We start from the raw sequence: 18,765 nt of genomic DNA on the forward strand, positions 1-18,765 counted from the left end.
TAAAAATATACTTTTCTTTTCCAGTATATATAGCTAAGAGCCATAATTCAGTAGTGGTCCTGGCAAAAACACCTTAGAATATTTGGAATTATTTAATGAGTCAAGGGAAGAATACCTGGGTTTACTGTAAGTAATTCTTTCCTTTCTTAAACTGTTTAAGACAGCAAGGATTTTTCTTAGTTGAACAAAATCTATACATACAATGTTAATAGGATTGGCATTTTTTTCAATGAGCAATCATTTTGTAAAGATGTTTCCATGTTTACAGCTTTTGCAATATCAAATATTTAACAGCCATACAGTACTTCCCATATTTCTTTGAAGCCACGTGGGGGTTCCTAATATCCAAAGCAAACCACCATTCGAGAGTGATTACATAGTTAATTCAGAAATAAGCATTAATTAAATTTCTGTTTAAAAGATCATGCCTCTCTACAAATTAAATTTATAAGTTCAGTCAAATATTCCATTACCTTCTAAAATTATATATTGCTAAATTAAGTAATGTGGCTGGATTTTTCACTTCTTAAACTGTTATGTTTATATCATGTAGATATAACTCTGAGTTCTCGCCCAGAATAATGGGCAATGAGCCAGACTTGCATTGAATCATTTTGATGTAAATGATGCTCAGGGTGACTGGAGGCACAATGGAGAAGTTTGCAGCCACGGACCTGCTTACATCCAAAGTTTCACATACTTGATTGCAATTTCAGGTTTTCAATAGCATATTTAAAATAGAAATTTAGAACTGAAGTGCCTTTCCAAACAAAGAAACCTTGACATTAGAAACTCTTTACATTCTTTCCTATTTGCTTCCCATTTGCATGTAAAAATCCCATGAGTAAAATAGAGTAAACAATTTGTTTAACTTAAGTCCGTCATGAAAAGGAAGTGTAATAGTTGATGACAAAGCTCATAGTATTATCTTCAACACCAAAGAAGTTATATTTGATTAGAAAAGTTAATTATATGCATATAAAGAGCTGAGATGCTAACAGCTAATTACTCATAAAGGGAAATTAAATCTAATTTTCTAACTGACAGTTGCTATCTGGCAATATTTTTATTAAACAAATTCCAATTTACTACAGTGGAAACTCTAAAATTTTATGGGGCACAATCAGATGTATATAAATTAGGTTAAAAGCCAATGAGTATAGAGGGTTGCAGCAAGTCAGCACAATTTTTTCAATGCATATTTTTTGTTGTTTTTGTTTTCACTGTTAACTATTAGCAGCTAAACTAAACTTAATGATACACTGCAAAAACCCTTGGGATCTGATTCTCTTTGCCGCTTTGCTATTTGTTTGCCTAGAGTATTTTGTTGAACTAAAGTGAGAAATTGCCTGGGATACTGAAGCCTTGTGCACAATTACAGCTATTTCATACTGGTGATCTTATCTGTTTGGTATTCAGTTTTTCACTACTGACCCAGAACTTATTCATTCATCTCATAATGAAGCAAAGCCTTAAAAATGTGCTGAAAAATACACTCGTAATTAGGAAAACATTGCTGCAGTTCTGCCCAACAATGAAACAAAAAGAGAACAATAAGAACAAAAGCATCAAGAAAAAAGTATTATTCTGAGGATTCAACTGTTTTAAATACTGGGATATACAAGTTTTAAACTAAACAGCTCCAACTCAGAGTAATTGAATCAGGGAAGGCATGACTTCCAGGCAGAAGACATTACTAGTTAAGATGGCAGGAAGACTATATTGAGTCCTTAGGAAATAAATACTAGCGTATTAAAAAAAAAGAGTTGTTCCATCGTTGAAATGGTGTTGCACATTTTTTTGAAGAGGATTCCCTTTCCTTTTGTTTAGAGCAAGTATATTTATTAGCAGCCAAACAGTGGCCCAAAGACTAGCCATTGACTTTGTTCCAATTATCCAGTTGCAGATGGCCTGTTAGTAGTACCCAATTCATGTTTGTCATAAGTCAGTGGGAGTAGCTGCCAATTAAGAAGCGTTTCATAGTGATCTTCACATATAGTCATGTAAACAAAAATAATGTCATTATAAAATAAATCCTAAAGGTACTTCCACATTGCTGTAATTTGCTGCAAAATTCTAGCAAACAAAATACACACCATCTTCTTGACTCTCTTTTTATGAAGACTCTGACAGTTGAGTTCACCTGGCAGTATGCATAATAAACGTTTTGATGGGGGGAAAAAAAGCAAAAAAAAAAAAATGAAATTAAGAGATCAATTATTCCAGATGGATAAACATGGCTATTTTTTAAGTGGAAGCCATTACATCCAAATATGGTGCAGACAATTGAGCTGTAGCACCTTTATAACATGCAATGGAAGGTATTGGTTTTGTCTGGGAAATAAATTTTAAAAGTAACCATGAATTAACTTCAAACCAAAATCACACGGTATATTAAACAGTGCGATGGTTATTTGTGATCAGGTGTATAAGGATAATTCCATGGAATATTTTAAGTGTTGTCATAATTTTGTAGCATCATCAAGGAGGCTTTGTTAAATCAATACTATGGTGACTATGAAATATGTAGGAAAAGTATTCATGATTGAATTTCTCTTTTAACATTAGTACTGTAATAGGAGAATATGTGTATAGCAATTGTCAGAGAAAACCTGAAAATCAAATATTTAAAAACAACTCTTAGCTAAGTTGTCAAATTTTCTTTTACACATTATCATACATATGCTTTCCCATATAAACAAAGTTTAAAACAATAACTGGGACTTCTGATACTTTCTCCAAAAGATTATCCAACAAAGCATTTACCTCAAAGCACTTTTATGAGATATCCATAATGCCTAGCATAGAATCAAATAATTTTTTGATAAGTTAAATTGAACTCTGAGTTTATTTTATTGTTGCTAGAAATATTTTAGTTTTCTAATTATAAATTTAGACAGATGATTGTTTCTCTCAGTGTTAAATAAACCCTAATCTCACTCCAAATTCACTCTTCTGATTCTATTGAACCTGATTAAACTACATAAAGGCAACAAATTACTTTCCAAGACAGACGAAGCTTCTAGCTCTATAAATCGCTAAGACTCAAATTACTAGACATAAGCCTGGCTAGAATTCCAACAAGCGGATTTTTACTACACATTACCAGAGAGTAGGCAAATGGAAATGAATCAAAGAAGTTCACGTGTTTCACAGTGCTTCCAGAAACCTGTCCTTGGATTTATACTCCAAAGCCCAAGTCACATGTCTAGTAAAAGGCTCTTCAGAACTGTTATCATGGGTTCAGGAAAGAGCATGGCCTCAATGTTTCTCACCTTTTCTGATCTAAACTCCTTCAAGCTCCCTCCCACCCTTGTTCTCTAAAAGTAGAAAAGTCTTCAGTCTATTCTACTCTACACTCTGTTCTCCTCTACCAGGCACAACTTTGAGAGGGAAAAATCCATGTTGACATTTTCAAAACAGTCATTTTAGAGTGCAAGTATTTTTAAATCAGTTAAAAGAATAAAGAGAAAAGAAATATGTTTTATATACTGTTTTAATATATTTTTTATAATTTCCTACATGATTTCTTTTATTGGAGTGCTTTGTTTTTCTGATGGATTTGAATTAATTTGGGGGGTCACTTCCTTTCAGTCTAAATACTTTCCTTTAGTATTTCTTTTAAGACTGGTCTTCTACCAATGGAACCTCTCAGTTTTGTTTATATAGGAATATTTAATTGGCCTTTTTTTGAAAGATAGCTTTGCTGAATATATGATTCTTGGTTGAATTATATTATTTCTTCCAGTGCTTTGAATGTATCTTCTGGCCTCCATTATGTCAGATGAAAAGTTATTTGTAATTTTTTCAGGGTTCCTTCACATGGTTGAGTCATTTTCCTCTGCTGCCTTCAAAATTTTATCTTTGTCTTTCAACATTCTGACTCTGATATATCTGGGTTTGGGTCCCTTTGTGTTTATCTTGCTTGATTTTCACTGAGCTTCCTAGATGTGTAAACTAATGGTTTTCATCATCAAAGTTGGGACATTTTAAACCATATTTCTTCACAGTTTTTTTTCCTGCTCCTTTCTATCCTACCTCTCCTGATACTCCCATTACACATATGTTGATATTCTTAATGGTATCCCACATGATGGAGACTGTTCATTTTTCCTCGTTTTTTTTTTAAAGATTTTTTATTTTAAGATTTTATTTATTTATTTGAGAGAGAGAATGAGAGAGAGAGAGAGAGAGAGCACATGAGGGGGGGGGAGGTCAGAGGGAGAAGCAGACTCCCCTCCGAGCAGGGAGCCCGATGCGGGACTCGATCCCGGGACTCCAGGATCATGACCTGAGCCGAAGGCAGTTGCTCAACCAACTGAGCCACCCAGGCACCCTCCTCATTATTTTCTTGCTCAGAATATACCATCTTGATTGACCCACCTCAAATCAAATCTGCTCCGCAACTTAAATATACTGCTCAGCTGCTTTTGTCAAATTTTCATTTAGTCATTGTAGTTTTCATCTCCAGAATTGCCTTTGAAAACTTCTGTCTATTTGTAATCCCTACTGATTAGCCATTATTAATTATACTGTCCTGTAATTTTTAAAAAGTTGTTTTAGTTCTTTGAACATATTTATACTAGGTGCTTTGAACTTTTGGTCTTCCTGGTGCAGCATCAGGGCAAGAACTAACCCCTCAAATTAGTTTCTATTACCTTTTTTGCCCTACGCACAGGTCAAATTTTCAGGTTTGTGTGTCTCATAACTTTTGTTAAAAATTTGACATTTTATAAGATACATTCTATTTTATATAATATGTTTGTGTAATATACACTTTTGTATATTATATAAAATATTATTTTATATAATATGTAATTTTATATAATATATTGTAACATCTCTTGATCCTGAAATTCCATGCCTCTTTTCCTGGGACTTGTCTTTATATGGTCTTTATTTAGACTTGGCTAGACAAATTCTTTGAAGTCTATTTCTTCCACACTGTACAACCTTTAATGGCCCTGCTCAGAATTTTTTCCTTTATTTTTATCCTAATCTGTCTTCCCAGGGTCTACATAAACTACTTATTAATCAAAGGCTGTACCTAAACCACCACAGGGATTACATTTTTACCCTTTACAGTTGAATGTATATGTGGCTTGCAGTTGATGAGGTTTACAGGTTTGTTCCTATGTTCACCCAGAGACTAGTAGTTCAGAGATTATCTCTCCAGACATTCTAAGAGTGTCCAGTCTTAAGCATGTGAACAGTCTTCCAGACTACCAGTAATTAGTGTGATTTTATTTTTAATCCTGGACTCCTAGGATTTATCCCGAGTCAGAGTCATCTATTGTTCAGCCAGTATTTGTTGAGAGGTTAGTACACGTGTAAGCCACTTGAGCCCCTTGTGTTTTGCTATTGAAACTGTGAGTGGCATAAGAAACATTTCACAGTCTTCCTATTGTGGGAAATCTGATTGTTCCTGAGTGGGTACAGTATAGCTAATATAGCTAATAGCAAGCTGCCAGACTCCCAGGGAACAGTGTGATACCAGAAAGGTATCTTAGTGGCTTTCCCTCCCCCCTAGTTCTTTCTAACTATTCTGCCATTTTGATTGTTGGTCCCTCTTAACTCCTCACCAGGATACCCTTTGTTTTTGAAAATATCATAAGGCATGAACGTCTTTAGGCTCTATTCCAAATACAGGCATATCTCATTTTATTCTGCTTTACTTTATTGTGCTTCACAGATACTGCATTTTACTAATGGAAGGTCTGTGGCAACCCTGTGTCAAGCAAGTCTATCAGCATAATTTTTCCAACAGCATTTGCTCACTTTGGTAATTCTCACACTATTTCAAATGTTTTCACTATTATTATATTTGTCATGGTGATCTATAATCAGTCATCTTTGATGTAACTTTTGTAACTGTTATGGGGTACCATGAACCATGCCCATATATGATGGCAAATTTAACTTATAGATGTTGTTTGTGTTCTAACAGCTCCACCAACCTGCCAGTTCCCCATCTCTCTCCCTCTCCTTGGCCCTCTCTAGTCCTAGAGACACAACAATATTGAAGTTAAGCCAATTAATAACCCTAGAAAGGCTTGTAAGTGTTCAAGTGAAAGGAAGAGTTAGAGGTCTCTCACTTTAAATCAAAAGCTGGGAATGATTACTAAAAGATTTAGTAGAGCTCAGTGCCAGTAAGAGGTTGATACTGTGAAGTTCTATTTTGGACATAAAACCACATTTGCCTTTATACTATAAGTCTGAAATGGAATCTATTCCTGGTAAAGATCCTGGGAAGATTGTTGAAATGACAACAAAGGATTTAGAATATTACATAAATTTACTTGATAAAGCAGCAGCAGGATTTGAGAGAGCTGACTCTAATTTTCAAAGAAATTTTTATTAAAAAATTTTTATTGTGGGTAAAATGTTATCCAACAGCATCATATGCTACAGAAAAATCATCCATGAAAGGAAGAGGCAGCCAATAAGGCCGACTTTATTGTTGTGTTATTTTAAGAAGCTACCACAGCCACCCCGACCTTCATCAACCACCACCCTGATCAGTCAGTAGTCATCGAGGCAAGACCCTCTATTAGCAAGAACATTATGACTCACTGATAGCTCAGTTGATGGTTAGCATTATTTAGCAATAAATTATTTTTTAATTAAAGTATTTACATTTTTAAGACATAATCCTATTACACACTTAATAGATTACAGTATAGTATAAACATAACTTTATATGCACTGGGAAACCAAAAAACTCATTTGACTCATTTTATAGCAATATTGGCTTTATTGCGGTGGTCTGAAACTGAACCCACAGTACCTCTGAGGTATGTCTGTATGCATTTCCTGTAACAAAAGCCTAGAGGTAGGCAGTTCCAGGGTTTTTTTTTTTTCAATAACTCAATATTTCACGTCCCTACAATTACATTTACAATTGTTTTATCACCTTTTTTCCCCATGGTGGGTAAAATATAGTCAGTTTGGGTCCATTACAACATCCTTATTCTAGCACATAAAGCAACAGAGGCAGAGTCTAAAATCTTCCTCAGTGTGAGTTCTTTTCTTTATACTACACCACTTCAGAAGACTTCCCTGTCTATTTCATTGGCCAAAAGGTGCCAATAAGATATATTGCACATACCCTTCTCATTTTGAAATTAGATCACATACTAAGATTTAGCGCCCAAGTAACTCCTGGCTTTGACTTGGAAAACCCAAAGTATGTATTTTTGGCAATTTAAATAAACATGGCTAAATAAGAACAATAAAATTAGTTTCTCACGCAATCTAAGACATTTTTGAGTTGTGACAGTGATGGAAAAATTATCAGTAATATAAATAGTAAATATAATGAAGTTAATAAAGATAAGTTGTTCATGGGCAAAAAAGCTAAAGAATAGCTTCGCTAATAGATCTCTTTGGTTTATTTATATATTAGGCAATGAAACAGTCATTTTATTAGCTAAACATCATCACTTGTAAGTAGTACATGGTTGTGTGCCTTGATTATCAAATGTTATTAGATCGTTAAAGATAAAATTATGCATATATCTGTAATTTATGCAGAACAAATATCAAAATAAGTCTATAATGAATGTTTACATCATCATATTTGATTTATTTAATATACACTTAAAATGAAAGCATTTTAATTGCTTCTTCAGGCAGATTAGCTCTTCAAACTAAATAGAAGTCTTAAGATTATATTTATACATACATTTTTTGTATGTTAGACACTTTCTTTATGAAATTTCTTGTGTAATAGTTTCAGCAATGCCAAAGCAACAAAATCATTTGTTACTAAATGTAAAGTTGCTAATCTAACTTCCTGCACAATTTTACTCTATGAATTACAAAAACAGCACCCTCAATACATGTCTGTTCTACTTCAAAATACATGTTGTTGCCTCACCATAATACAAAGAACAATATACCTTGTTATCACATTAAAGTGGATTCTAAATTCTGAGATAAAGACTATTACTATTACCCTATAAAAACTGATGAGAATTTATAAGAGACCATAATGATTTAGTTAGTTAACTCATACAATAAATGTATATGGCATAAGTGGGTAGTGTGGTGTATATAAACAAATAATGCAGCTTCTAAAATACATCATTTTTACCATAATATATGGTTGTGGATGGAGTTACATCATTTCTGATAGAAACTAAAAAGTAGGAATTCTCTACCTTTCCTGAAAATATGTATCTCCTTATTTCACAGGACAAATGTTCATGATAAATCAAAGCATTTCTAAATTGCTGGTAGATTTTCCCTAACAAAACATCTTCAAGATGTGATTTTAAAACCAACTTAAATCTGCTTAGGGGTAGTTGAAGTTTGTTTTTGTTGTTGTTTGTTTGTTTTATAACCTATGGACTTGGCCCTCCATGTTGTCTTGGCCTGATACAAAATTATAGACGAAATTCATGTCACTTATCAAAAATCTCAGATTTTGGAGATGACCAAGATCGTTCCCAGATTTTGTGAAACTTGGAATCCTGGTGGGCTCTCTTAAAATTTTCAGCCTCTGATAAAGTTTATAGTTTTCTTTAAAGCTATCTTTTCACATCTTCTATTTTTCTCTGCACATCAAAATCCTAACCATCTTGAATTCAATCCCATCCATGTTGATGAGTCTACACTGACATATCACTTTTTTGAATTTCTACATGACCTATTTTCCACTCCATGTATTTGATATTTGCTGATTCACATATCCCAAGGGAATGTTTCATGGCTCAAAGACCCCGAGGGAAAACACTGAGAGAACAGAACTGATTTCTGTTATTGGGATTCATCTAACCTCAAAGGATAGATTAGGTAACATCATAATTTAAGAAATGAAGAAAAAGATCTGGAAAGAAGAAATGAAAGATATTACACTTTGATTTTCCTTTATAATGGTTCAAACTTTTCTCATTTAGGTTTATAGTAGCAAATGATCACTTCACCTCATGATAACATGTCTATGCCTATATTATGTCTGAATTTTCTTTCTGAGTGGTCCATACAAAGTATTAAAAGAAAGTAAAGTAGGGCATATAATGCTGACACAGTTGGAGAGCATGCAAGGAAATCCTTTGAGCTACGAAGAAAATAAAATAGACCTTTTTAATTACATCATCCACCCAAATACTTAAAAAATACTGTGAGAGAACTTCTGGGTTCAATGTGAAAATTAAATGTATTTCTTCACTCTTAAGAGACTACAATACATGTTTCCCTCCTGACCCTAGTCTTTGATCACAAATATCATAAACTACTTACACCAGGCAACAAACACATGGGTAACTTTGTCCAGCTAGTGTTTGGGACCATTCCAAATAGGTTGTACTTTTTGAATTACTTTCAGTGATATAAATGGATTAAGTAAATTATTTTTTAAATAAAATATAACTTACAAAAGTGCATAAATCACAAATGCCCAACTTAATTTTTATTAACTGAACATATCCAACTACCCAGTAAGCAGATCAAGAAATGAGTATTAGTATTATATCTGGAGGTCCTCACATACTAACTCTAATAATTTAAAATCTAATGAGACAGAGAAACTTAACTATAAAATTATCAAAATTTAAATATATTATAGATATGTTTTATAAAATGTTATAAAATTTCATTTCTTATACTACATGTTTTACTATATATAACACAAATATCTTACATATGCTATACAACATATATGTGTTACATACTATAAATACAATGCTATATATAATTTCTGGTATATTATATAACATGCATTCTATAACATATATTTGTTTTAATATGTGATAATTTTATAGTTTCTTGTTTCATTAGATTTTAAATTATTGATGGACAGAAATTTTATGTTTTTCATTGCTATATTTCCCACAGAAAAGTAGTAAACGTGCTTTGTAGAAAACAGATAATAAATATTTATTGGATTTTTATTTTTTCAATGAAACCTCTACAGCACTTCACTTTGGGGATTTGCTAATTTTTACATGCTTTGTACTGAATTTTATGTGCTGCTGATGAAAACTGGTTTGTGAATAAATTAATTTTATTTAATTTCAGATTTTGAAAATTTATTATCTCAGTCTAGTATAATTTAAGATGATTTTTCTTTATCACTTATAACTGCATGTCAAATTATGGCCTACTGATAGTTTGTTCTTTACAAGTTATTAAATTTTCCACCCTATTCTATTTGTAATATCACTATTGAACATTTAAAGAAACATCGTTTCCAAACTCATTTCAAGAGCTTTATTAAGTCTCTCAAATAATGCAATTTCTACAAAAGGGAACTAAGCAAACAGATCCCTGGTTATTTATGTCAAAGAGGATAAAAAATTATGTTTAAAGTTATGTACAATGAGGGGCACCAGGTGGTTCCGTCAGTTATGCAACTAACTCTTGGTTTTGGGTCAGGTCATGATTTCATGGGTCATGAGATCAAGCCCCACATTGGGTTCCATGCTCAGTGGAGAGTCTGCCTAAAGATTCTCTCCCCTCTGCCCCTTCCCTCACTCATGTGCACACTCTCTCTCTCTCTCTAAAGTAAATAAATAGATCTTTAAAAAAATGTTATCTAAAATGAGAATTTAAAAAAATAATCCAAACAACCACTTTAATGGGAACCTAATTTAAATAATTATTAAAAAATCAAAATAAAATACTTCAAGCCTAATTATGATTCTTCTATTTTTCCTCCCTTAATATATTGTTATGAAGCTTTCAAATGATTAATTTTATTTGATTTACAACATATTCGTTATTTAAATAGATCTTATTTAAAATAATTACCATTATTTTAAATAATTGGTTTATTGGTAATTACCATTACCAATAATTAATTTTTATGAAAAACAGTTAAACTTACAAAAACACAAAGTTAAACCATAAAGATGATGGAATATATCTCCAAAGACATTTCTCCTCCAATTTTTATATTAATTTTAGTGTTCTGAGATGTCAAACATTTCTATCCAAATTTAGTTATATTTTGCATACTATTTGCTATATGCAAAATCCATCATATACGTACTCATTTTATATTTTTTAAAATGATGTATGATTTAATGATCAAGAATATCACTCACATTCTATGATAAGCTTGTCAAAATTTTAAAAAGCACAATTAAGGAGTCAACAAGAATGTACATACAACTGAAAAAACAAATACAAATAAATTAGGAAATTAGGAAAGCAGAGAATGAGAGTAGCAAGGATAAAGATGATACATAAAAAGTATGTAACAGTATTAGAAATAACTCAAAACATAATAAAAATATGAATGGATTAAAATGAAAATAAATTAGAAAGTAAAAAAATAAAAATGAAAATATAAAGGAAGACAGATATTCTATATATTTATAAGTAAAGACATTAAGTCTAATCAAACCATGTATTATAGAGAAAATCCTAAGGCAAATTATAAAATTTAGGGATGACAAAGCAACAGAAGTATCATATATCAAAATTCGTGGGACACAACTGAAGTGATCATTACAGGAAATTTTTTACTCTAGGATTCCAGATGGTGGAGACAAAATCCAGAAGCATCACTGAGTGCAAACATAAGGTGCTCAACCAAAATGAAAAGGAGGCCTACTAAACTGGAGAAGAATTTTGCAAATGATATATCTGATGAGGGGTAATATAAGCAACCCATATAACTCAACACCAGTAACCCCAAAATAATCTGATTAAAAATGAACAGAGGACCTAAACAGACATTTTTCAAAGAACACATATAACTTCTTCATTATACAGCAGAGACACCTATGGACAGCATGGCACAATGAAGAACATAGTTTCAGGTGTCACACTCTGGTTTGATCAGGGGATCAGGACTTCCCTTGGGGTAAGTTATTTAACCTTTCTAACTTGCAATGTCATCATTTTTAGAATAATATTTAGAATGTTGTTAAAATCAGATGATGTAACCTAATTGTTCTAGTATCACTGCAATAAAGATTTTCAATAAATTTAGCCCCTTGTCCATCTTCATTTTTTTTTAAATGAAGAATTTTAAATATTCTTTAATTCTTTAAATATCAGTATTCTTTAAATATCAGTATTCACAGAGGATCCAACCACTTCTTTAATTTTCACTGACACTCTGGGAAATATCATGAATTCTAATATGATTTATCCTATTAAGTAGACAACATCCAAAATTTATCACTTTCCCACCTCCAGACTACCTACTTAGCACATGACCCATAGTCATTTTCAAATTCACAGAAACAAACAAACAAACATTTTCTTACTTCAAGGCACATTACCTCTCAGCCCCTTGTAGTCATTTGTTTTAACCCCTGCGTTAATTATTGATTCTTCCTTTTTATTCCAACTTTCACAATACAATAATGCTATTGGATTTTGCTTCGAAAGCATATCAAGACCCTTCCCTGCACCTGAGTCTTAGTTCTGACTAGGTCTTTTACACCACCTTTCCATTTGAGCTGCCTGGACTAATTTAAATATGTATGGATCATCTATTCTGTGATGGCTTGTGAGGATACAACACTGAAAATAACCCAGTATCTGCTCTTGAGTTCACTGAAAATTGCAATGTAGTAGAAAGCCTTGACAGTAATGATAAATATAAAGTAGTACCTGGGGGGTCTAAACTAGTCTGGCTGTAAGAGGAGACTTCCTGAATAAAGCAAACCTCAAGTAGACCTTTGTTTTTCTACGCTAACCTTTGATTATTTATTAGTTAACTTCTTTTTTTCTTTTTTTCTTCACCAGGCTCTTTAAAATCTATGGCCTTTTCACATATCATGTTACCTGAAATATTATTTTTTTCTCATCTAAATTCATATTCTTCAAGATCCATTTCAAAATTCTACTGCACATGGAAATTTTACCTGTTGCTCTTTTTTATCTGTTTAAATTATAGCTTTCACTGCTTACTTATTTATTAAGATTTCTCTTCTAACACACCGAGGTGAGTGTTATATTATTTCTTTATCTACAGAGCTTGGCATAGTTTCTCTCACTCCATAGGTGCTCAGTGATATTAATACCAACAATACTAACATCATAATTGTACTTAAAAACTAATACATTGTAGGCTTACATTGTGCCAGTTGAAGTGCTAAGGGTTTCTTATCCTATTAAGCAAGTTCTATTTTTATTTCCATTCCATATTTAAAAGAGAAGAGGATAGTGGAAGAGTGAGAAATTTGCCCAAGTCCACAGAGCAGGTAAGAATCAGATGAAATGGAGCCAGTGCACTTCAAACTCCTGATAACTGGCTCTGAACCATTATGTATGATGAATGAGCAACAAAAGTTGTTCAGGATCAAAGTTGCTTATATAAAAGGGCCAATTCTAACTCTACATGTTTGATTGACTCCCTTTCACTTTTAAACTGCAAAAGATGAGGTCTTCGAGACAGTCTCTTAGTCTTACTGCAACACTTCTTTGTGAATGTAACATTTTTTCCTGGTTTAGTAGAAAATCAAACTATACTGTAGATTGAATTTTAACAGAGAGTAGGAACACTTTGTGAAAAAAATATTTTCTTAAATTACACCATCACCTTTACACAGTATTGAGATCTAGCCTAAAAAAATCGTTTATTCTATTCATTCATTAATTCATTGAGCATTTATTAAGTTGCCACTATGCATCTGGAATTATGCCAGTTGTTGGGGAGTTTACTGTCTAACTGGAGGATACTACACATAAGTTACATCTGCAAAAGAGTCCTAAGAACCTATGATGGAGGTATACACAGGTATAATGGCATTTTCACAAGGTACTATCTATTTTAGCTGTGGATGAAATAACCTCAAAAACCTCCATGAAGCATTAGACAGGAAAGGAAGGGGACAACAGATAATTCAGAAATATAATAAAGGAAGTGGTCATATCAAAGAACTGCAAATGAATCAGTGTAACTAGAGCAAAGGGTACGTGTTGGAGAACAATTGCGGTGCAGGCTTGAGAGAAGGAAGTTGGGTAATAAAGAACCTTTTTTTGTTCTGAAGACCTTGATCAGCCGATGAAGAAATTAAATAGAATAGGGACATAATTCAATTTGTTTTTTAGATAGAATGCACCGGGGTATAGAACAGAAAACATCTGAAGAAAGCATTTTGGCTGCAATTACCATGTAGATGATGTTATTGGTCATCAAAAGAAGGACTATGAAAGGAGGAACAGCTTTGACGTGTCTGTTGGATATCTTGATTATTACTCTGGTCTCAGTCACCTTTGGCACATACTGGGGAAAAGATTGGTAAACTATGGCCCATATGCCAAATCAGGCCTGCTGCCTATTTTGTATGGACCATGAGCTAAGAATTGGTTTTATAGATGAGCATTTCCATTTAATCTGGTGATAGGAAACACTAACTATAAAATTCAGTTAAGCAGTATGTTATTCTCCCCACCCCTGCAAAAAATAAAGTAAAAAAAAAACGAATCCCATTCTTATTAGTAGACAACAATTATAAAAATGTACTCAATTATTACTATATTTTGAACACCATCAAAATACATAGTATTTTTATAAAAATTCCTAAAATACTTAATATTTGGCCCCTTACAGAAAAAGTTTGCTGACACTTTCTCTAAGGAATAATTAAAATATTTAATTAAGGGATTAACACAGTTATGGGCAAGATTAATAGGAGTAATGGGGAAGGTAAAGCAGAGAAAGTCATCATCATCTCATGGACCTAAAGGGAAAGGGGAAGGAGATTTTATTGGCACTCTGTTGGAGATGCAGTCCCAGAAATAAGGCTACCTCACAGAAGCCATGAATTTAATGAACTCATCAGATACTGGGAAACCTCTTCACAGCAGGGAAGAGTAAATCCCCTGACACATCTGCAGGAATGATACCTTGAACTTTTTTTTTTTCCCCAGTGTCTCACAATGCCTCCCATTGGCCTAACGCATCAGAGAGTCAGGGGGCAAGGGAGCCCAGAGTGATACTGAATCCACAGAATTAAACTTCTCAAGGCACAGAGTATGGTGGAAAGGAATGGAGCCTGGATTTTTAGGGCAAATAGACAAATGCCAGCACAAAGTTCAAACACTAATAGGTATGTTAATATAAGTATATGGAATGCAGAAAAGAAAACTGGACAGAACACACATACATTTTAGAAGCCACAAGTACTTTGGTGGTTATTGAATTTATTGATATAAGTCTTCTTAGGAAGATTATTTCCAGTTAGAAGAGGATGTGGGCTGAAAACAAAACCATAAGTAACACAGACATTTAATAAATAAAGAAGAGTAGCTTGCAAAGAATAAAGAGGAAAATATTAAAAGCTAAAAAGAATCCCTTCCTTAAAGTTATTATAGGAATTTAATAACAATGCATGATTTAATTGATTGCTATCTAAATGTTGTGGTTAAAAAAAGGAAGAAAAATAATGTGTGAATTCAACTGTGCTGGCTCAAAAATGTGTGTGTGTGTAAATATAGACTCTAACTTCAAAATAATTCTCAAATTCTACATTTCTTTACCACCATCATGGGTACTGTCCTATAGGAGTCAACAATTCTTAAACTACTGCCAAAACTGATTCTCAGTTTCCACATGTATTCTTAGATCTGTTTACTCATCACACAACAGCTTGAATTAACCTTTAATATCTATCACTTCATTCTTCCCAAACCCACTTGAAACACTCTCATCACATTTTAAATGCAACCCAACTTCTTGGTATGGTTCTTCCTCAGAGAAGAGTGCTCCTGAATTTTCAGTATGAAGACCTCTTTCCATTTTGTGTCCCTTACTCAGTTTCATTCTCTTTCATAGACTTTACCACCACTTGAAACTGTGTTATTTACTCATTTATGTTTATTTTCTGCATTTCCATTGGAAAGAAGCATCACTGAAGATAATAACAATTCTTTCCTTGCTTATGTCTCTATCTCCAGTGCTTACGTATTCAGTGGAAGAACGAATTCCACTGTGCCTATGGGTCTGTACTGGCAGAAGATACCTCTAGCATGCTGAAGTTCCCCTCCTCTCATAGTTTCTGGTAGTTCCTTCCTGGTATGCTTCTATTTTTTTTTTTTTTTAAGATTTTACTTATTTATTTGAGAGAGAGAGAGAGCAGGGGAGGAATAGAGGACGAGGGACAAGCCGACTCCGCGCTGTGCACAGAGCCCAATGCAGGGCTCAATCCCACGATCCTGAAATCATGACCTGAGCCAAAATCAAGAGTCTGATACAGGCACCCCCTGGTAGGTTTCTATTATATGCAGATCCAAACTTAAAGCACTATCACTTCTGACTACTGTGCATCTTTACTATATTTGATAAAACTTCAGGCCATCTCACCCAGTTACTGGGTTTTTTATCTAGTCTAAGTGTGGGACACAAGCCACTCCCTTAATTTCCAGAAGGCCCAGCAAAGGCCAAGACTATAGTCATTAATGAATTGCAGCTAATGCTGTGTTCAGGGCACCACAGAATTAACAAATCCTAATAAGTGTACCTCAAGGCTTCTTACTGAATCCAGTTAGGTAGTTATGTGACAGGAGCCAAGAGAAATTTCTATGTCATTACTTTTAGAGACCAAACTTCCAAATTATTTGAACCTCAAAAGCAAGAGCACCCTCTCCTCTTCAGATAAAGTGTTTACATTCTATGTCAGAGGGACTTCAAGTATCCTCAAGAGGAAACTCTTTTTCTTCTGAGAAAATACCCCCACCAATTCAAGTGATTGAGTTCCAAAGACCAGAACAAAATAATCAGAGTAATCAAAGGTGCCATTTCCCAAAATCTGTATTTTTTTATCTTAAATAGATTCATTTACATCAATTAGATTTTAAGTAATATCTGGCCTAATTCATAGTGATGAAAAATGCATTTCTGATTCTTCAAGGGCACAGACTGGCTAAAGACAAACTTAAAATATGTTTCTCAACAAACCACATTAATATCTCCCAGTCTTCAGCTTCTGAATTCAGATTTATAGTGACATCTCACTTTTCTCCAAGAATAATCGTCAGGCACTTGCTTTAAGTTAGTCTAAAAAAGGCCCACCATGGTCATTTTTTCCAAAACCTAGGAATCCGCTTCCAGAAGTAATTTATTCTCTATCTCCAGATGCTGACACTGCCAACAATTCATAAATGCCATTTCCCTCAATTTGAACATACAAAGAAGTTAATAAATCAATATATTTCTCACCAGCCACCTAGTTATACGTATATCATATAGAATCACTTCCTACTGCTTAACAATCTTGTAAGTCCTCCTTTGCCTACTAAAATTTCAAGTCCTTATTTCACAAGGTATTTATAACATTTCCGCAACCCAAATTTCCTTTCAGATCTCCTGCTACCACCTTACCATTCTATTCCCTATTTTGCGAAATATTTAAGTTCAGTGTATGAAGCATGCCATGATGTTTGAGGGCAGAGGATCCAGTAAATGTAAACCCCATCCATATCTTCAAAGAACTTAAGGTCTAACAAATCATGCACTAGGACATAGGTAAACATGAAAGTGAAAACTAGAAGACGGTGATTCAAAAATTTTGATATGGGAATGTGAACTAGTTTTAGACTTTAGGGAAAAAATCTCCTTGTAAAAATTTATTTATCATGAGAATTAAAGAATGAGTAAAATTTTCCCATATAAGGGCGCCTGGGTGGCTCAGTTGTTGGACGTCTGCCTTTGGCTCGGGTTGTGATCCCGTGGTCCTAGGATCGAGCCCCGCATCGGGCTCCCTGCTTGGCGGGGGACCTGCTTCTTCCTCTCCCGCTCCCCCTGCTTGTGTTCCCTCTCTCGCTGTGGCTCTTTCTGTCAAACGAACAAAAAAAAAAAAAAATCTTAAAAGAAAATTTTTTTTTTCCCATATCAGTGCGTAGGGACTAGGAAGAAATGGTTCAAAGGGAGAAGGAATTTAATGTGCAGTTACTTTTTCTGGCCTTCTCACCTTTGAAATTCATTCTCTCTCACACATCTTTGTGCAACCCTACTTTGAAAGCCTCCCCCAAATCCCAGCCCATCTCCCTAGGTGGTAATTCTTTTTTGTTTTGTTTTGTTTTTAAATGCTAAAGGCTTTTTTTTTTAAGGTTTTATTTATTTGACAGAGAGAGACATAGTGAGAGAGGGAACACAAGCAGGGGGAGTGGGAGAGGAGAAGCAGGCTTCCCGCGGAGCAGGGAGCCTGATGCGGGGCTCGATTCCAGGACCCTGGGATCATGACCTGAGAAGAAGACAGACCTTAAGGTCTGAGCCACCCAGGCGCCCCTAGGTGGTAATTCTTAAGAGTTGAGACTTGTACATGATGTATTAACCTCTCCAACATTCTTCCAGGTCTTGGTAGAACCCAGTAGGTGATAGTAATATCAGTTGAATCTTGAGACATTTTCAGCCTAAAGAATTTAGTTACCTGCCTAGGTCAAACAGCTAGTTAATTCAAAGCCAGGATGAAACGTCTTCCAATTTTGAATGCTGTGCTTTGAATCAAAATGTCATAGGTTATTTGTTTTGATACTATTGCCCTAAATTGCCAAGATTTGATTCTGTGGAAGAAATTTTCCTAAAAATGGAAATGGAGCAAACGGTCTCAGTTAGGAAGATGAGTCATAGGAAGTCATCTTGAAGTAAAGAAACACGGAAGTGAAATGCTTACTTTCTTCATTTCTGCATCCTTATTACAGACAGTAAAGCTTTCTTTTTTTGAGATTTTATTTATTTGAGAGAGAGGGAGAGACAGAGTACAAGTGGAGAGGAAGGGGCAAACGGAAAGGGAGAAGCAGACTCCCTGCTGAGTGGGGAGCTCGATGTGAGGCTTGATCCCAGGTCCCTGGGATCATGACCTG

This window comes from Callorhinus ursinus, unplaced genomic scaffold, assembly GCF_003265705.2.
Source record: "Callorhinus ursinus isolate GAN/ISIS: 27379988/994484 unplaced genomic scaffold, GSC_fseal_2.0 scaffold3, whole genome shotgun sequence".
In the NCBI taxonomy this organism is placed as follows: domain Eukaryota; kingdom Metazoa; phylum Chordata; class Mammalia; order Carnivora; family Otariidae; genus Callorhinus; species Callorhinus ursinus.